The following is a 12039-nucleotide window of genomic DNA, read 5'->3' as shown; positions in this document are numbered from 1 at the left end:
CACCTATAACCGTTTTGCGCGAACCGTCAAAAGCTTTGACGATTATACCTCTATACCTCATAGGCGCTCCTTGATATGATAACTTTGACAATGTTAACTTTGGCAGTATGTTCAACAAAGACCCGTGTCAATAAACACATTTGACAAAGCATCATCTTTGCAATTCATAGAGATATGCAAAGCCAAGTTATGATTTTTGCCCTCCTCGGGGAGTTCCTCATCACAAAAGTTGAGATTGTTGCAGGAAGTGATGTTAGCCACAATATGATCAAACTGATCCACCGTAACATCATGTTCCGTAAAATCTTGCTCAAGAACTCTCTGCAGTGGTTCTCTGTGCGCTTCTGAATTCATGAGTAGAGACAACACTGAAATTTTTTAGGGGGTTTAGAGCAGCTGCTCCACCACATTAAACTCGCTCCTTTTGATCAATCGAAGTACCTCATCATCATCATTAGCCTTCAAGTCGCTGGATTCAGCAGACTTACCCTTTGAAGCACTAACTGGATCCACATCAAGCACTTCTACCTTCTTACCCACTTATAGGTTAGTAGTTAATAAGTTAGAAGTTAGTATTGTTTTGTTTTTGCTTTTCATTCTTAGACATTCTTTGGAGAACACTCAACCCACTTATCACAAGCATGGATCCTTGAACCAAGACATCTTCCAAAGGAAGGAAAAAAGGCCAAGTTTCCACACAATACCATGAAAGAGGGGAGACTTACAATCTCACTAACTAGAATGTTATGCCTTTTATTTCACAAATTTAGCGCTATGTTAAGCAATCGTAATTGGACTTATGTAGAAGTCACAACTATTTAAGGTCGGACAATAGAATTTTGGTGTTAATGCATGTTAGAGACATAGTATTATGAACTATGCTCATGAAACATACCACACACAAAAATAATATGCAAAAGGTGTGGCCTAATCTCATCCATACTCATGTTAATTTTTCAATCAACTAGCTTTAGGACTTTGAGATATCATATGCCAAATGAGATAAATGCATAAAGAAGGGGAATGAGATAAAGAGGGAGGGGAATAGATGAAATCTCAAATTGGTCAAAAGAGGACTTTTACCAAATTAATATCATTCATTCATTTTGGGAGATGAAATGTACATTCCATCAATCCCCTAAATCCAATGATATTAATTTGACAAAGTCAAATCAACCTTGACCAAGGCCCAACAACAAGAGTCAAACACCAACAAGTCATCACAATTGGTCAACAAAATTATTTGGCATTTATTCTAATTAAAAATACTAAAATAATACATTTAAATTAAATATAGTTTTTCAAATTCCTAAAACCTCATCAAAACACCAAATAAATGGTCATGAGATTTATCATAGGTCAAACAAGGTCAAAGGACCTTGGAGAAAAAATTTCAGAATTTTTAAGGACTTAAAAGTATTTTTAAACAATTAAAAACAAATGAAAAATCAATTAAATCATGAAAAATATTAATAATGATCCAAAAAATAATTTTAATTTAGAATATGAAAGAGGAAAATATTTGAAATTTTTTGGTGAAACTCTCATATTTTTTGGATCAATATTAAAATTAATATGAATTAATGAAAATCAAAGGAATAAAAATTAAAATCAAAAAATAAAAAAAAACGTGGACCACTTGGTCTGCCTCATTAATTGAGGTGGCAGATCAAGTGGTGTGAAACGCGCGTTCCATGGTACACGCTAGTCAGCGCGCCACACACTTGGTCATCACAAGCAACTTTCCTGATTAAAACAATTTGAACCAATCTGATGGCTCAGGACCGTGCCACATCATTGCCGGAGCAAAGCGTCGGTCGTCTTCTCAGGCGACCTTGGCCGGACTGGTCCATTCATCACCACATCATAAATGAAAAAGGAGGACATGATCTGAAAGGAAAAATGGTGTAGATCACGAATATCACCTCAATTTTAACTAACTCCTCACATATAGAAAGATATGAGGAGTTGAATTTTGAGGTATGTCAACTGAGTTGCTTCGGTTTGACCTCTAAGCAACTCAATCTTCTTGCCTACATTGGTAGGACTTCAGACAACCAAAGAATCAAGAGAATTGAGCAAGATTGAGAGAGAATCGAAGATATGAAATTTTCTGGAAAATACCTTCAATGTAGGTCTGGATTCAACTGCTCTTGACTTGGCTCGTGCTTGATCTCACTCAGAATGCTTGCAGAAGTAGAATGAAATGCACAAAAATTCTTGGATCCCTGGAGTTTTGAATCTCAAAACAGTGAGATTCAAACTTAATTTCAAGATGAAATTCTCAGGATTATCCTCTCAAATGGAAGGGTTAGGGGTTTAGGATCAAAGCTAACGCGAAGGTCTCTTGAATTCTGATGCTAGAGGTCTCTATTTATAGCTATAGCTCATGATATTTGCACCTTCCAAATCACTTTCCAGAATTGGCAATTGATGATGCATGATTGCATGGGTGTGTACAGGCCCATGATATCATTGCTTTAGGTCCACAAATGAGTGTAAGAGAGTCTGAAATCAACTTGGATTGCAAGGCAAGTGTGTGCGAAGATTTGAAGTTTGATCTTTGCCAAATGATGATACAATGTTCATGCCATGCACAACCCTAGCAATTCTTGTCCAAAATGGATGAACTTAAACTTTTTGGAAAGGTTATATCAAGAGAAACAACTTTAATGTTCAACACTTTTCCAATTGAAGCTTGTATCATGATGGATTTTGAGGTGGAAGTTTGGAAATTTCAACATGTTGAAAATTTTTCTATGTGTCAAGTCATATATCTCAATATTCCACCTTGCTTAACTTTTTATGTGAGCTTCAAATGAGAAAAATGTATTCATCAAAGTTGTAGACATTTCAAAGACCTTAAAAATGGCCACTAATTTCATGTCATTTGGATTTGAAATGATAGAGTTATGCATTTTTGAAGTTTGGAAAAATCACTTGTTCAATGGTATAGGTCAAAAGTGACCTATAATGTAGCCTCATATCACATGCTCATAAAAGTTGAATTAGCTATCACTACAAACATCAAAGTTGAAGTAGACATCTCGAATTTGATTTTGCAACTTGGAAATATTTCATCTCATATAAATTGAGCAAGTTATGGCTTTGGGAAGTTGACTTTTAAATTAGGGTTTAGACAAAATGACCTATAATGTTTCAACATAGAAAATGATTTTCCAAGCAAAACTAGCTCTAGGTCTCAACATGAAAGTTGTTTGGAATGTCATTTATAGTAAGTTTTCTCTTGGAATCATTTTCATATAGTGAAAATTGTAAGATATAGGGTCTAGGGAGACCCAGTTTTGATCAGATGAATTCATCTGGCCAACCACCATCAACCAATTTGCTAATCTTCAATTCTCTTGACTTTCTAGGCTCATGGTGGATCATATATGCATAAGATGATGAATTTTGAAGTGTCCCTTGATAAATTTGATCAATTGGTGAGATAGCTTGTTAGAGAAGTTACTCAAGATACCCAATTAAACTAAGGTTTCCAAGGCAAATCACCCTCAAACTCTTGAAGAAAACTTGACCAATATAACATGTAGAAATAATTGGGACTCATATATGATGCTTATAACCATTCTTGTATCAATTCATGTTGTGCTCTTTGTCATGAGGGTCTCAAACCCTAGATATTGACTTGATAGATCAATGGAGATCATGCCCTACGTACAAAAGAGTTAGGCAAATGCAAAGGCATATTTTTGGTAATTTGGTTAGTAAAATGATAAAATACAAGTATGATACAATCACAAAGTGCTTGGTGATCTCTCCCAAAACAAACCCTATGAAGGAGGGGTAAGGAGGATGCCAAGGTATGATCCCAATGCTAATGCTTATGATAAAATTGCATGAGGGATCTTAGGGCCAAAATTGGGGTCTTACACAAAAACATAGGTCTTTCACAAGCATACGACATCTTCAACTCTAAATCTCTCTTCTTTACCCAAATAGTGTAAGCTTCCAAAGCTACACAGTTGCACAGACCAAGGTAGGATCTTCCTTTACTATGCATGTTATGCCAAGCATGTATCATCCTCTGCTTCAAATGTTGGGGATATTTACCCTCTTGATAGAAAAGACCTTCTAGCTGAGTGTTATTAGGTTTGTCTCTAAAGGGGAACCCAAGTTGACGACGAGCCAAAGCAGGGTTGTAGTTGATTCCTCCTTATGCACCAATGAGAGGCACATTAGAGAACTCACCACAACTATCAATAATGTCCATAGTACTCAATGCAGAATCCTACCAAACAATATCATCATTAGTGAGAGACATAAGTCTCTGAGACTACCGTAGACATTTTGTTCTCCAAGAAAGCAAGCATCTGAGGCAAGTGCGAAATAAACCACTTGTACAGAAGAGGAACACAACACGCAATAGTCCCACCACCTTTAGAATTCCTTAAACGCAAAAAGAAATACATGTCACCCAACAGAGTAGGAATAGGATTTCCAATCAAGAAGATTCTAATGGCGTTAACATTAACAAAATCATCAATGTTAGGGAACAAGGCTAATCCATAGATGAGCAACACAAAGATAGCTTCAAAAACGTCCATACTACTGGCTTGAGCAAAGAAAGTAGATTTTCCAATGAGGAACTCAGAAGTCAACCCAAAAATACCTCCTTTCTTCACCCAATGAGCATCAATCTCAGATATCTTCAAATGAAGAGCTTCAACTATGATATGAGATATAGGAATCTCCTCCAATCCACTAAAAGGTACCTTGTCATAAATGGGTATTCCCAAGAGATGGGCATACTCCTCTAACGTAGGCACAAGCTAATAATCGGGAAAAGTGAAGCACCGGTAGAGAGGATCATAGAACTGAACAAAAACACTCAAGAGTCCTTCAATCATATTAGAAGATAACACATATAAAAACTTCCCATGACTTTGCTTGAAGTCCAAGGGATATAGTATAAAGGATGACAACTTCCTTAGCTCTTTCAAATCAGGACATCTGAAACTGTACTTCTTATTGTTCCTTCGTCCACAATCCATGGTTTGGAAATATTTGCAAATGAGGCCTTAGTTCCTTGAAATTTATTTTTCTGTGATGAATGTTATGATGCGCATGTATGCATGAATGCAACAATCACAAATAAAGGATCATACACAAGGCAAACACAAACAAAGGATCATGCACAAGGCAAACACAAACAAAGGTCGAGGGATGGATTAACTCATCATCAAGATCAATCATCCATTTTGGTGGATTATCGTTTTTACCTTATCAACACCCAAGTTCCCTTGATATTGATGAGACTTGATCGGATCAACCAAGAATCAAAGGGTTTGTTGTTAGTCACGAGCATGGAGTCAAGTTAAGAATCATCCCAAAGGAGTGTGCTAAGGATAAAAACTTGTAAATCATGTTCTAAATGTTCCCAGAGTCTTAATCCCATCTTTCAGATATTATAGGTTAAGATGACAGACTCATCAAGCCATAATATTCTTAATAGAAACTCATCTGAGTGTAGTATCGGGTAACAACTGTGATCAGGTCTACACCTGAACAGTCTCCGCACTACGTCCTAAATAGGCCAAGTTGGGTTAGATGTTCTACGGTCCTCAGCTTCTCAGACCCCAAATCAGAGAAAGTAATGCCTAACCACAAATAACTTGTGTGACATTAGTAACTCCAAAAGGGTCTCCACTGAGTAGATGGGTCTCAATCCAACTTGTTAAGGACTACTCCACACAAGTTGAACATGACTATACCATCCTCCTATCTTAATTGCACTTAAGTTAGGGTTAGAACTTATCTCACCACTCAGAGATCACCAAGCACAACAGACAGATTATATCATACAAACAAATATACAAACATCAAACTATACAAAATATATACACATAAAAAAGTAGGGTAAACCAACTGGGGACTACTCCCCAGCAAAGTCGTCACTTAATTTCTGTAGCGGTTAATTAATGACCATCAAGCTATGGATAAACTTAACCTCAATAAAACCAGAGTCGCCACCGTGCTTTAATTGTTTCCAAAGGAAAGGGAAAAGTACAGACAAAACCCAAAGATAAGAAGTTTTCAAATCAAAACTAATAAAATGCCAAAGATTACAGGTAAGGGGGTTGGTTACACAGAGGGAAGGTGTTAGCACCCAAAGTGTCCTAGGTACTTCTAGGGAGCCTTTTTTTATGTGTGTATGTGTTTTTGGTATAAAAGATGTTTGAGAAAAAAAGAGTGTGGGGATGAGAGAAGAATTCATTGATTATATTTTTGTGTTTGACAAGACCTTCAGACTTGTGCCTACGTACCAACATAAAAATGAGGGATAAAAACCTCGTAGTTCGTGGTAACAATTTCAAAGTGAGTGAGTTGCTTTTAACAAAAGGTTAATAAGAAAGGCACAAGAGGCCAAAAATTTGAATGAAGTTGTTAGTTATTTTTGTCTTTTGAAATTTTAAGTCAATATGATTAGATTTATTTACAAGTTTGATTTAAGAAAAAGGAATTTGAAAATTCAATGGCATAAGGCCAAAGTTTCTACTTGAAATAAGGTCTAAGTTTGAAATCACAAGCAAATAATTTTTTTGAAAAGGGGAAGAGATTTGAAATTTAAGAAGTGGGAGGAGATTAAGAGACTAATCCTAAGCATAAAATTAAAATTTGAGAGTTGAAAAGATCTTACCAATGGGATGCAATCGAATAGACAAGAATTTCATATAGAAATCCCACTTTCCCTTTGGACTTTGAATCAAGCAATAATCAATCAGGCAAATAGCAATATCAGACATCATGTAGATCAAGGCATCAAATAAAGATAGTCACATCCAAGCAAGCAAATCCCATAGCTAGCAGTCTTCTTTGTCTTCTCTCGTATCAGATGAAATACTCCTTGATCGACTCAAAATAAAGCAACAGACACAAGATTAGAATAATAATTAGCATCAAGACAAAGTAACAGATGAATTCAAACAGAGTTAGAGTCCAAGGCTTGCATCAGATGAAGGCTTAGTTCAGAATAGCGTGGTCTCAAAATGTTGGCATTGGCCAAGTCCTTTTTGCACAGGGAGTGCTTCCTAGTTCTAAGTCCAAAAGTTCAGATCAAGATCAACAGTCCACCAAACATTTTTTAGGGATTTTGTTGTTTGTTAAGTATTTTAAGATCCTAAGACCACAAACACAACCAAAATACACAAATATATATATATATATATATATACACAATCACAATATATGGCTCAAATAAGCAAAGTGAAAAGGGCATAAACATAAACAAGTTAAATGAAATGTAAATGGAAATGAATGATAAATGACTAGAAATTAAATTGCATAAATTAAATGACTTGAAAGTAAAGCAATATTAATAAGAGTTAGTCAAATGTTAATTAGAGTTAATTGAATGTTAGTAGTGTTTTGCTTTTTAATTGATTAAGTCATTCTTTGGAGAACACTCAACCATCTATTCACAAGCATGAATCCTTGAACCAAGACATCTTCCATAGAAAGAAAAAAATGCCAAGTTTCCACATAATACTATGAAAGATGGGAGACTTACAATCTCACTTACTAGAATGTTATGCCTTTAGGGTCAAATTTAGCTCTATGTTAAGCAATCGTAATTGGACTTATGCAGAAGTCACAACTATCTGAGGCCGGGCAATAAAAATTTAGGTGTTAATGCATGTTAGAGATTTGGTATGATGAACCAAACTCCTAAAACATACCATGCACTAAAATAAAAGATCAAAAGGGGTGGACTCATGTCATCCATACTTGTATTGGTTCATCTGACACAAGGTCATTGATGAACCAATTAGCCTTAGGATATTTAAGATTTCATTGGTCAATGAAAGGAAAGGGAAATAATAGGGATGAAGATGAAGGGGGGAGGGGAATGAGAGAAAAACAAACTGGTCATGGGAGAAAATTTATTAAATTAAAAGCATTCATTCATTTTGGGAGATGAAATGTACATTTCATCAATCCCCTAAATCCAATGATTTTAATCCAACAAAAGTCAAATAAACCTTGACCAAGGCCCAAACAAATAGCCAAACATCACAGAACCATAAAAATGGCTCAACATAATTTTCACACAATTAATCAATTAAAAATCAAATTAAAAATGCATTAAAATTCAACTTAATTTGGTTAAAACCTAAAACCTCTTCTAAACACCAAATAAATATCCAAGAGATTTATCCTAGGCCAAACAAGGTCAAAGGACCTTAGACAAAAATTTTCATCATTTTTGAAAAGTCAGAAGTATTTTTAAATAATTAAAAATATGCACAAAAATATTTAATTTATAAAAAATATCAAAATTAATCCAAAAAATAATTTTAATTCAGAAAATGAAAGAGAGAAATATTTAAAGACTTTTGGTGAAGGTATCATATTTTTTGGATTAAAAATGAAGTTATTATGAATTAAACAAAATAAAGAAATTAAACATAAATTCAGAAATTAAAAGGAAATTCAAAAAAACGAAGGCCATCAGATCTCCCTCATTAATCGAGGTGGCAGATCTGATGGCCAAGCACGTTCTTCACACCATACACTTCAGTCAACGCGTCATAGAGATGGTAATCACAAGGAGCGGCCAAATTAGAACATTTGAACAAGATCTGATGGTCATGAGGCATGCCAACACACCACCGGAGCTAGGGCTCCGGTCTTCTTCTCCGGTGGACCTCACCGGACTAGTCCACCACCAACCACCACCAAAATGAAAAACAAGGACATGGATTTAAAGAAAAAATGTCCAGGAGCTCGAATCTGGCCTCAATTTTCTCAAATTCCAAGTATATAAAAAGATACAGGGATTTAAATTTTGAGGATCATGAACTAAGTTGCTTCAATTTAACCTCAAAGCAACTCAATCTTCTTGCCTACATTGATACGACTTCAGCCAACCAAAAATCACAAAGAATAGTGAATAATTGAGGGAGAATCAAAGAGATGAAAATTTTGAAAAATTACCTTCGAGGGAGCTTTAAGCTTGCTTGATCCCAATTGTGCTTGGCTTGGTTTTAGAAGCTTGTAGGAAGTGATTAAGATCATAAAATGTCTTGGACTCTTGGATTTTCAATCTCAAAACGGCATGAGATTTGAAGCTTGATTTTTAAATGAAAACCTTCAAGATTATCCTTTAATGGTGAGGGTTTGGATAGCAGGTTCAAAGCTTGGGCATGAGGTCCTCAATCCTGAGCATGAGGGGTTCTATTTATAGGCAATGTGATTCATTTCCATACACTTCCATATTTTGCCAAATTTAGAAATTCTTATTGCATGCTTGCATGGGAGTGTGATAGGCCCGTCAAGTGATGTATTCAAGTCCAAAATTACTTGAGAATCATGCTGAAATCATGCCATATGGCCATGCATTTGAGTTTGAAATGTGAAGGTGAAAATCATCCAATTGGCCCCTTGAAAAGAACCCATGCGCAAGTCCCTTATTCTTTGGCCAAATGAGGTGATCTTGGTTTTTTTGAAAGGTGAGATCAAGGGGAACAACTTTGATGTTTAAAACTTTTACATTTGAAGCTTGGATCATGATGAATTTTGAGGTGGAAGTTTGGAAAATCAAACATGTTTGAAAATTTTCTAAGTACCAAGTCAAATGTTCACTTCTTCCACCTTGAATAACTTTTGATATGGGCTTCCAATGGAAAATGTTCCTGCATAAAAGTTGTATACCTTTCAAACCTATTAAATTTGGTCATAAATTTGACCTTATTTGGATTAGGCATTAAGGAGTTATGCATTTTAGAAGTTGAGGAAAATCACTTGTTCAATGGTAATGGCCCAAAATGACCTATAATGTTTCCTCTTGGCACATGCATTTACAAGTTGAGTTTGAACTCCCTCCAAACATAAAAGTTGAAAATTACATCTTTAATTTGATCATGAAACTTGAATGGCTTTCATCTCATAAAAGTTGAGAAAATTATGGTCTTTAGAAGTTGACCTCCTAACTAGGGTTCAGACAAAATGACCTATAATCTTTCACCGTAAACAATGACTTTCCAAGAAAAACTATATCTTGACTTAAACATGAAAAGTTGTTTGTAATGTCATTATGAGTAACTTTTATCTTGGAATCATTTTCATATGACAAAAATTGTAGGAGATAGGGTCTAGGGAACCCCAGTTTTGGCCAGTTGACTTTCTCTAGTCAACCACCATGAACCAACTTGCTAACTTGACATTATCTTGATTTTTGGGACTCATGGAGGATCATATATGTGTAAGATGATGTAATATTAAGTATCCCTTAAAATATTTGATCAAATGTTGAATAAACATGTTGAGGAAGTCACACAAGATACCCAGATGAATTAGGGTTTCTAAGGAAAACAAGCTTCAAACTCTTAATGATTTCTTGATCAAAATGATATGTGAAGACCATAGGGATCCATATAGGATGTCTATAGTCAATTTAAACCATATCTTGATTGGTCTCCTTGCATTGAGGGTTTTAAACTCTAGATATGAGCTTGACGGAGAATGAGTGAATTCACACACTACCTACAAAAGCAACAAACAATACGTGGACATATTTTTGGTATTTTGGTTAGTAACTAATGAAAAATAAAGTATGATACAATCAAATGTTCTTGGTGACCTCTCCCAATGCAAACCCAATGAATAAGGGGTAAGGAGGTTGCCAAGGTGTGATCCCAATGCCAATGCATATGATGAGATAACATGAGGGATCTTAGGGTCAAAATTGGGGTCTTACAAGGTGGAAACTGGTTGGTGATAGGGTTAGTTATGATATCTTGTGAATGTTGAATGGACTTTGCTTTTTTTGAATTATTTTGTGCTTGGAAATGTTTGCAATGCAGGAACTAAGGTGTTCCATTCAACTGTTGAATCATCTTTGTGCTTGGAAATGTTGTCCAACTGATCTTACTGCAGCAGGGGTTTGATCTATTTGCAGGGTCAATGGTGGCAGGGTTAATGGTTGGCAGGCTCAGTGGTTTATTGCAGGGCTTTGGCTAGGTCATGCCCAAGTTCATATTGTGCAACAACATGCAAGGCAAGGTTGTTCATGGCTTGGCATGTGCTGCAAGTATATTGTATACAGGGTTGCATAACTTTCTGCAGGTTTTAGTGACTGCATAATTACATGGTCCGCAACAAGTTTATTTCTGAGTCTCTACAGCATTTGTAGGGTTTTGCTTTCTACAAGTGTGGCATGTTATTGATTTCATTGCAAGATACTTGTATTGACTGCTATGTGTCATACCCCAATTTTGTCCAGCCATTTGTGGTTTACCCATGAGATCTTTTTATTTCAAAGACCCATTTGCATAAGTGTGTTCATAATCTAAAATATGGTTTGAATCTTTTTACATTACTAATCCAAGTTCTAAGTTCTTCATGGGCTCCCAAATTAAATTTGCATTTTTAGAAACATGAATTGTGTTTTTTTTAATTAAAAGTCCCATGTTTAGATTTTTGTATTTAAAATAGAATTGTGTTTTTTAATTAAAAGTCCCATGTTTAGATTTTTGTATTTAAAATAGAATTGTGTTTTTTTTAAATTAAAAAGTTCCACATTTAGATTTTTGTAATTAAAATAGAATTGTGTTGTTTTTTTTAATTAAATTACTATACTTAGTTTTTGTGTTAAATTAGAAATTTATTTTTAAATTAAGTCATTATACTTAAATTAGAAATTTGTTTTTTAATTAAGTCATTATATTTAAATTAGAAATTTGTTTTTAAATTAAGTCATTATACTTAAATTATAAATTTGTTTTTAAATTAAGTCATTATACTTAAATTAGAAATTTGTTTTTAAATTGAATCATTATACTTAAATTAGAAATTTGTTTTTAAAATTAAGTCATTATACTTAAATTATAAATTTGTTTTTAAATTAAATCATTATACTTAAATTAGAAATTTGTTTTTAAAATTAAGTCATTATACTTAAATTAGAAATTTATTTTTAGATTAATCATTATACTTAAGTTAGAAATTTGTTGTTTTTAAAAGTTGAAATTGATTAGCATAAATAAATATTAAGTTAAATTTTGAAAGATTAAAAGG

The sequence above is a fragment of the Lathyrus oleraceus genome, chromosome 3 (genome assembly GCF_024323335.1).
Source record: "Lathyrus oleraceus cultivar Zhongwan6 chromosome 3, CAAS_Psat_ZW6_1.0, whole genome shotgun sequence".
Classification (NCBI taxonomy): domain Eukaryota; kingdom Viridiplantae; phylum Streptophyta; class Magnoliopsida; order Fabales; family Fabaceae; genus Lathyrus; species Lathyrus oleraceus.
This window is presented reverse-complemented; position numbering follows the sequence as displayed.